Raw genomic sequence first — 8,894 nt, 5'->3', positions numbered from 1 at the left:
TTTGAGTAACTTATAAAATGTATTCAACTCCCTATTATAGTGCCATGTCAGTATATGAAAAAATATTTATGGATATACCAGAGAGAAAGAAGAAAATAATATGAAATAAAAATTGAAATTGACAACTTAGAAAATACGTTTATTTAAAAGTGCTGAGTGGAAAATTCTCCATAAATATATTCCTCACACACTAACCACTCCATCCCACCCCAAGCAACATGAGACATCTCAGAGAAGATATCCCAAGATAAAAATTGGACTTGAGTCAGGAATTACTTAATTTTACTCCTAAATCTGACAATGACCAGTATGTTGACGAAAATAATCCATAACCAATCTATAAATGAAAATTTGGGTGAGTTTATTCTGAGCTTAAATCTTAGGATTATAACCTGGGAGAGTCTTTCCACAAAGGAACAGAGCACTCCAAAGAAGTGGGGGTACACAGGACGGTTATATACCCTCAAAGAGAGTGTTTCACATATGATTGAAATGTCCCTCCCACAATAGTCACAAGATTGCCCTGTCGGCACAGCACTTGATGGACACAGCAGGTAGTGGGTCTGCTCTCTCGGAGGGTGTAGCAGGAGGCAAGTCTATTGTCTCCAGCTGGGCGGTCACAGGTGAGTGCAGTAATCAGTTTCTAGCCTAAGGAAAAATACTTAATCCTTAAGGAGACGCCAACGTTGGGAGGGGGAGAGAAGTTGCACCTTTATCTCAAGGGCCTTTTGCTCCTGCCATAGGGAATCTCTAAAGCAGATATACAATGCACGCTCAATGGCCTCGGTCAGGCCCTTTTGGAAAGACAAGGTCAGGCCGAATTAGGTTTACACCAAATGGCTTCCTCATATTCTCCAATATATCCTATTGCTTGCCATTTTTATTTGTCAAATAGAATGAGGAATTTTGGATGAAAAATATTCTGGACTTCATTTATTCATCTGATTTGGACTATCATAATCCTGTGGGTTAAAAAAGTGCAAGTTCTATACGAGAATTCAGTGATTCTCATCAGGACCTGAGCCATGCAAAGAAGTTAGTGAAGAGTTTCTCTGGTGTCTCCCCAACTTCCTTGTGATTATGCCTCTTCCCCCACATGGATTTTTCCCTTTCCTCTCTTCAGTGAGGTGTCAAAAGATAAACCGAAGCATATTAAAAATTTTAAGAGTTTATTCGAGAAAAACTCGACTTGAATTGGGAGCATCCTGTTTAACAGATAGAAAGGAGCCCCGAGGAGCTGTACAAAATGCAAAACTTCTATAGGTGGAAGGGAGCAGGAACAAGGAAGTTAGACCAGGCAAAAAAGCGAGTTGGTTACTGCAAGTTTACTTTCCTTTAAGGAACAGCAGGGGTCTGTCAGGCAGATGACCCAACTAATGCTGATCAGGCGATTCCTAATTGACTGGTTTAAGTTTCCATTTCTGGGAGAGCCAAAGTTGTAATTAAGTTAAGTCTTGGTTTGATGATGTGGAGTTTAGCATAAGCGACTCCATTTGTCACCAGCAAGTTGCCCTGAGGAACTCAAGAGTGGGGATTTGGAAGCATTTAACTCTTTTCCAAATAGCTTTTTTTTTTTCCTTTTGTTGTGTTAAGGAGATGCAACCACCAACCACCCTGAACCAGACCAAGCCTCACCACAAAAGCTACGCCTATGACCTTTGCCTTATTTGTAGTACTGAGATCTCTCCAGGAGGAGCTTAGACCTCATGACCACAACCTGCAGTGTATGTGGAAGCATGTTTTCCAGCTGAGCCTGCACAAGTGAATACCCATCTCTCCTGTTTGAATATTCATTCCCCCTGCCAAATAACCGTCCCTGTTTCCCATTGTTCGGGGGGCCTTGACTCTGGAAATGATACCGTATGGTCTCCCATTTGCCACAAGTATACTTTACTTTGTGAGACAACTACTTCTGGTAGAGAGTCTGATTTAACTCGCTAGGAGGTGAATTCACTTTGGTTTCTGTAACACATTTTGGGCCTGTTGTCTTTTCTTAACACAGGATAGCCCTTAGTAGGGACTGATGTATCTTAGGTCTTTTCTTCACTCCCGTGCTCCAGTGCCTACACCCTCGATCCCTTGGTCACACTGGACTTCTCATTGCAGGTTCCACCCAGGTTGAAGAAATTTCCTTGGGTAGTTTCCCCTGATTCAAACATCTCTTTTTCACCTCTTCTATTTACACAGCGTTGCATTATTTTGTTTTGCAATGTGGGACTTTTGCCTCTATTAGGTATTAATAGTAAAAAATAAGTTTACTGCTGTCAATCTTCCAAAGAATATTTTGGTTTTAACAGGAGCGTCTTACCATCATTCAGAGGAATTGGTATCTAACCATGGGACTTGGGATTCTACCACAGGGAGACTTCAGGTTAGCCAGAGGAATATTTGGGGAACGTGGGGAAAAAGGGATATTTAAATTTATCTAGAGCCTATCCAATGTAATCAATAGTCAATGACAAATCATTATGAAACTTCAAATCTTGATTGAGCATTTCACTAATATTCTCAGCCTATTAACTTTTCCATCAATTTATTGCCATTTTAGAAGCTGAGAATCAGACTTGTTTCCTCCCCCTTTTTGGGGGGGTGTGTCTAAGTGGGTGGAGGAAAGGCTGTGGCTCTAGCAGGCATGCCTGGGTTTCGGAACTGTTTCTGTTAGTGGAGGGAGAATATGCTTGCAGGTATTCCAGGCCATAGCTCTCCAAAAGATCCTCCCACATGGCTTGCTTAGCTTTTACTTTCATTTTGTATTAAACAAAAAGTCATTTGAGGGCTATTTAATGCTCTGGTTTGTGTTTTCCAATACCAGATAAAAGTTAAACAGATGAACCATTTGGGGGGTAAGGATTGGGAAATCCACGGCTGCTAAAATGCTTTAAAGTTTCAAAATGGTTTTGTTTTTTTAAACCCATTTTCCATGTTCCAGCAGCTGTGGGTTTTCCCAGGGCTCCCCCTGTGGCTCAAAAGGGAGCTGCTTAATGCTTAACAGATGAGCCAATTGAGTTTTTAAATGCAAAATTAAACTTAAAGTGCAGAAAGAGCACAGGGGACTCCACAGCCAAGAATAGACTGAAGGAGAGAGAGCTGCGTGCCGGGCTTGGGGGAGAGGAAGCCTCTTCCCGAGCAAGCAAGCGGCAGCAAAGGGGAGCAGGGGGCAGGCATGGTGATCTTTTGATCTCCAACAGGCTGTAATTATACTCTGTATTGCCAAAAGTTTTTTCAAAACTACTTTCTTTAGATTTACATATGTCTATTTTTCTTTAAGAACAGAAGAAAAGAAGTAGATGGATGGGCTCTATGGACAAATACATTTTGATCTCCATCAGGTTTGTTCTCTCAGTGATGGTGAGAGAGTTTGCTCCCCTCAGCATTTTCTTTTCCTCCTAAGATCCCTAGGCCCTTTACCTTCTGTGCCCCAGACACTCACTGGACCATCTGGATTCTCAGAACATTCTGCTGTGAATGTGAGGAGCCAGGACGATTGTAGACTTTGGTTGAGACATAATTTGCCGAGTGCAGGATAAATTGCCTTGCTATTCATCTAAATATTTAAACATAAGAAAGAATTGGGTTTTGGTGCTTAAAAGTAACCAACTTGAGGGGGACTGGTGCTGCAGTGGTTAAGTTCACATGTTCCGCTTCCGTGGCCTGGGGTTCACTGGTTCGGGTCCTGGGTGCAGACCTACACACCGCTTGTCAAGCCATGGTGTCGTAGGCGTCCCACATATAAAGTAGAGGCAGATGCGCACGGATGTTAGCTCAGGGCCCGTCTTCCTCAGCAAAAAGAGGAGGATTGGCAGCAGATGTTAGCTCAGGGCTAATCTTGCTCAAAAAAAAAAAAAAAAAAAGAGTGAAAATTAACCAACTTGATTCAAGACAGATTATCCTAACACCTTAAAAACAATCTCCATTTCGATTGTATAAATGCTTTTACTTAACAGGCTCCCAACATCATCGAGACTGAAATTCCATGAGTGTGCTTTCTTTCATTGAAGATGATAAAATTAACTGTTGGATTCCAAATTGTGGAAATCTTTTTGGGAGTCAATCTCATGATTTCAATATTTTTTCATAGCAATAGGTATATTAGCATTCCAGAATGTGGTACAGCCCTGGTGAAGCTCGTCAGACCACAGAACCTCCCAGATTTCTGGCCGTTGCATATTGGAAGCATGAAGGCCTTAGTATTTTGGGGAGGTATGTGCATTGTTGTCTAGAGCATTTTAATTGCATTCGAGGAAAATTTAGTATAATCTGCAAAAGTGCTGAGAAATAAACACATTGGAAAACTTCTGTTGCTAAGATTGTGTATTCATACTTGGCATTTAAGCAAGGAAAACATTGAAAATCCTTCAATAGCTCACTTTTGGAGAAATCACTTTAACAGATAGTAACCAAAAAATCTTGTTATCATGCCCAGGAACCTTTCCATTAGGATACCAAGAAGAGAATGCTAGAAAGCTTCAAGTTCACATTTGAAGTCTAGCAACAATTAGTGAAGTCACAAGGGTAAATAAGCATAAAAAAGGAGACAAGCATATGCACATCTATGTATCTGTGTGTACACGCACATACCTTTCTAACCTCATCCAAATTTGCGTATTCAATTACAAATTACATTCCTTAGGTATTTTTTAACTCCTTCAAACTTTCAAAGTAAATCTTATTATTTGAAGTTCTGAGAGCTCTGATGGCAGACTCCCACACCTCTGCCAAAAAGAACAAACCAAACCAAACCAAAAATAACCCCAACAAACTATAAAATGGATCATTATCATGTAGTCTCAACCTTTATGATGATACTTGTCAACTCTTAATTGCTTAATGCAACAATTATTTTACCTTAATTATTATAAAACGGTAACTTCTAAAAAGCAGACTGAGGATGACTATTCCTGCTCTGCATCTGGGATGTGTATTCAGAGACTTGCACCTCTTAGGCAATCAAATCCACTTGAGTCATTGACTATATCCAGCCTTGTCAGTTTGCCTGAAGGAAAGATACTGAGAGGTTGGGCTCCTGCGAAAGCAATCATATGGTTAATTGCTTTAGTGCGAACCTAGCCATTGTGATTAAAGCCTAGGACTTGTGTTTAGGTAGAGCAGAGTTTCCATGCTTCAAGGCACTCCTTGGCAGATCTGGTACTCTCCAGGCCTTGAGAAAATGTGCTGAGGCATCAGCATATTTCCCTGAGGAGTCTCAGTGTTTGGGAGATCATTCAATCATTAGACCATATTCAAAGAACCTGGGTTAATTTGAATATATAATCATTGGCACACATATTCATATATTTGCAACCTCTTTGAAAGGATGATCAGCAGAATGCAGATTTAAATAAACAAGAACATATTCAAAACTTGACCTATTATGTGCTTGAATTTAATGCGAATCCGTGCTCACCTCAAACCATCTTATACCTGTCATCTAATGATTATACAAGCCTGTATACTGCAACTGGTGGACTTGGAATGGACGTAAATTAAAAAGACAGTTTGCTCTACTTTTTAATAAAATGCTATGGCTTATCTTTTCAGGATTCCAAAATTAGTTATTTCTCATAGAATTTGATTAGCAACAATTAGCCCACATTTTATATATACACTCACACAGACATATACACACATGTACGTATGTGTGTGTGAATAGATGCATAGATTAACTTCAATGCACATAACATTTCAAAACTTTGGTCTAATCTTTTCTTTCTCTTTTTGCAAAATTATATAGAATCAAAATCATTGTTCCTTCCCTCTCCAGTAAAATGTTGGCTTTAGAGTTCACTTTTTATAAAGAAATTCTAAATCATTAAGCAAGTAGAATACCATCCCTTTAATATACTTTTTTTAATTACCCAACATACTTTTGGGGCTTTCACAAGTGGAGGCTAATATGCACTGATGCATAACGAAACAGCTATCCATGTTCTCGTAATTCAACTCCAACATCATTTTGAATAGATTTTTAGTATACTCACGGGAGTCACACAAGGGTAATTGATGATGACTTCGAATTGCTTGCATCTTATTTATCTTAAAATCTATCCCATAATCTGTTACTACATTATGGGCAATAATATCATTCTGTCAATTGTAAAAACAATGGCGTTTTATTAATTTAACTGTATTTATTGCTCTTCTATAACCTCATTAAAAATGACCCCTGTGTGTATAAGGTATTTTAGAAACCCTACTTTCTCAGAAATAGATGCAGTTAAGATTTACCATTTTAAGAAATATTAACAAAAAAGGGCGGCATATGATGGCATAGTCCTCATCATTTTGCATTGTTCTCCAAACAGTTGCCTTCATTTTCAGGGTGGATCTCTGAATGTTAATAGCAGATGCATCACGTGCAGGAAGCTGGGAGCCTGCAAGCCATGTTTGGCATGTAGATTCTTTGTAGGGAAAAATGTTACACAAAGCATGCTGCATCAAGTGTTTCATTTCAGAAATGGAATCTTTCTCTTAGACCAGTTTGATGCAATATTTTCTACCACTGTAAAAATTTGCTCATAAAGGAGTTAAATATTAAAATTGAATGGGAAGTAATAGAAAAATATAACCTCTATTCCCTAATGCAAAAATCAAATATGCAAATATGAAAATAAGGGGACTCTGCTTCTTCCCCTTATACAACTGATTAAATTGTCACTGCTGGAGATTACATGGGGTTTTATTCCCTTTACAGCCATATTCAATTGGACGGACAGAAAAATATATTGCCGCAGACGATACCCACCACCTGGGTACACTGTGCTTCCAGTCCCGGCAGAGGTCTTGTCCAAAACTTTGCAGCTACCCCTTTAAAAAAAGAAAATTATTAGATGTGATCATTCATGACAGACTAGATGACCTCTGAAGTCCTTTCCAACTTGGAGATCCCAGTAAGACAAAAGCTCGTCCTCTCACGACGAGATATTCCTGGGTAACAGAAGCTTCTGTGGCCCTCCCCCTTTCTATAGCGATCCTAAAAACATCTCATTCCTTTCTCAAGAGACCTTCATTTAAAAAAGAATATCAGAGCTCTTCTCTGCCTGTGTTTGCACTTGACGTCTTAGCTGATTGATGATTCATTTCTTGGCTTTTCAGTTTTGACACTGAACTTACCCCTCCCCCCCCACCTTGGTCCAATTGTCCCTTCCAGATGGCAATATTTGATTATTGCAAAAGTTAGATACAGAAACAGAAGGGTTACCTTTGCTCCTCTCCTGTCTCGCCGAGGTTCTGATGCGGTTCTCGCCGTCTGCCTGGGTGTAATAGAAGTTGGTGCTCAGTGACGATGTCGCCTGTCTGTGTCACTCTGCACTGCGGGCTGAGCAGAGAGCTGCCTCCAGCTGCAGGCGAGGGGCCTCGTGTTAAGGACGCACAGAACGAGTTCATTAATGAGATCGTTTTTCTGGTGCACAGAGATGTAGGCGTGGGGAAGGAGAGATTCAACAACTAAAAAAGGTGGCAGGATGATGTTTTTGAATTGGAGCATTCGAAAAAAAATAACAACAATGAAAAAATAGTTAGCAGATGCTTCATTGCAAGGACAAGTGAACAAGTCTATTTGCCTTTAGATTTGTGGTAGATATACACGTGCTACTTTGCTACAGAAGGGGAGGAATTGATCCCCAAAGAATTTTTAGGTGGCTTGATGTATGGCTGGAGATATTTTTGTTGCTGTTGTTATCTTAGCCATTCAGCAAAACGACACTTAGGGATATTTTTAACTAGATAAGATCTCTATTGTTATAACTGTAATTTGAAAATTTATCTTCTTGGACTGGGTGGATGAGTAAACAACCACGTTTCTCATTTCCAGCATCCAGATGGGTAAATTTATAATGAAATCAACTGATTTCTCCATGCCAAAACCCCAAAATTCCACATACATTTTAAAACACAGATGCATACATCATGCTTAAACATAGCATTCTGTTTTAACCTGAGGATTTCTTAAATCATTGCTTTTTAACAACTTGTGTGCCCTTTTTTAAATAGTAAATCTGCTCAATTCAGATATCTTTTACTATCAAAATTAAAAGCAGAGTTGTGTGTGTTCTACTGGCGTGAACACTTGTGCGCGACTACCCTTTCTCCTCCGTGTTTGCTTTTTTTCTGTCTTTCTCATGTTTCTTTGTTTTTCTTTTGCTTTCTTTTCAAGATTTCCCAGGGTTTTTGTTTTATCATATTGTTCTCTTTGCATTGTTCAACAGCTCTTTGACAAAAGTTCCACATTTAATCTAATTTTCTTTTTTTGTTTAATTTCCCCATAGTTTTATACTGTTGCTTTATTTTTCTTTCTCTTCTGGGGCATTGTGCTTATTTGTGAAAACAGAGCTCCAAAAGTCAGAATAATGCTGTATCGACAAATTTTTCTATTGACTATCCTCATGTTTTAATATCTTGACCTTTGACATTATTCCTTCTTCTAATATCGGCCATTTTAAATCATGTTTTCATCTATTGCACTGCATTTTCTATTATTAACGTCCTTCTTTTCCATTCTTCCCCCGATGTCCTGATTTCCCAGGCATCTGGGCATTATTAAAATGTGACCATCATTTATTCAACACTTGATATATGCAGTGTGTCCAATGCTTTGCACATACTCCCTTGCACTCTCCCTACATCCCTGCAAGGTGAGCATTCTCATCTCCAGGTGATCCAGGGGAAGACAGAGGCCCAGTGATTAAGGTACTGCCTGAAGGCCACACATTAACTGTGACAGCAAATATTTGTTCCCAGAAATATCAGGAACCAAATCACCTTCTCCGTCAAGGAAATCACAGAGACAAAAAATCAAAAGCATGTTTTGACATTCTGTTATGTACAGAGAAGTTCTGCTCACTTGCTAAACTTCACAGATCCATACTCACTTCATTATTTGCATGCACTTGTACCTG

The 8,894-nt window shown here is 39.3% G+C and overlaps 1 long non-coding RNA gene across 1 annotated transcript; it reads right to left on the bottom strand.

Moving 5' to 3' along the window:
- Window positions 1-1,152: 1,152 nt before the first annotated feature.
- Window positions 1,153-7,422, bottom strand: LOC103555863 (uncharacterized). The gene is made up of 4 exons (XR_546075.2): window positions 7,199-7,422; window positions 6,743-6,804; window positions 4,846-5,023; window positions 1,153-3,825 (listed from the first exon to the last, which is right to left on the bottom strand). It is a non-coding gene; the product is annotated as an uncharacterized lncRNA (long non-coding RNA).
- Window positions 7,423-8,894: the final 1,472 nt, after the last annotated feature.

Source organism: Equus przewalskii, chromosome 15, assembly GCF_037783145.1.
Source record: "Equus przewalskii isolate Varuska chromosome 15, EquPr2, whole genome shotgun sequence".
Classification (NCBI taxonomy): Eukaryota; Metazoa; Chordata; class Mammalia; order Perissodactyla; family Equidae; genus Equus; species Equus przewalskii.
Note: the sequence above shows the minus strand (reverse complement) of the source record. Positions and strands in the feature narration are given on the sequence as shown.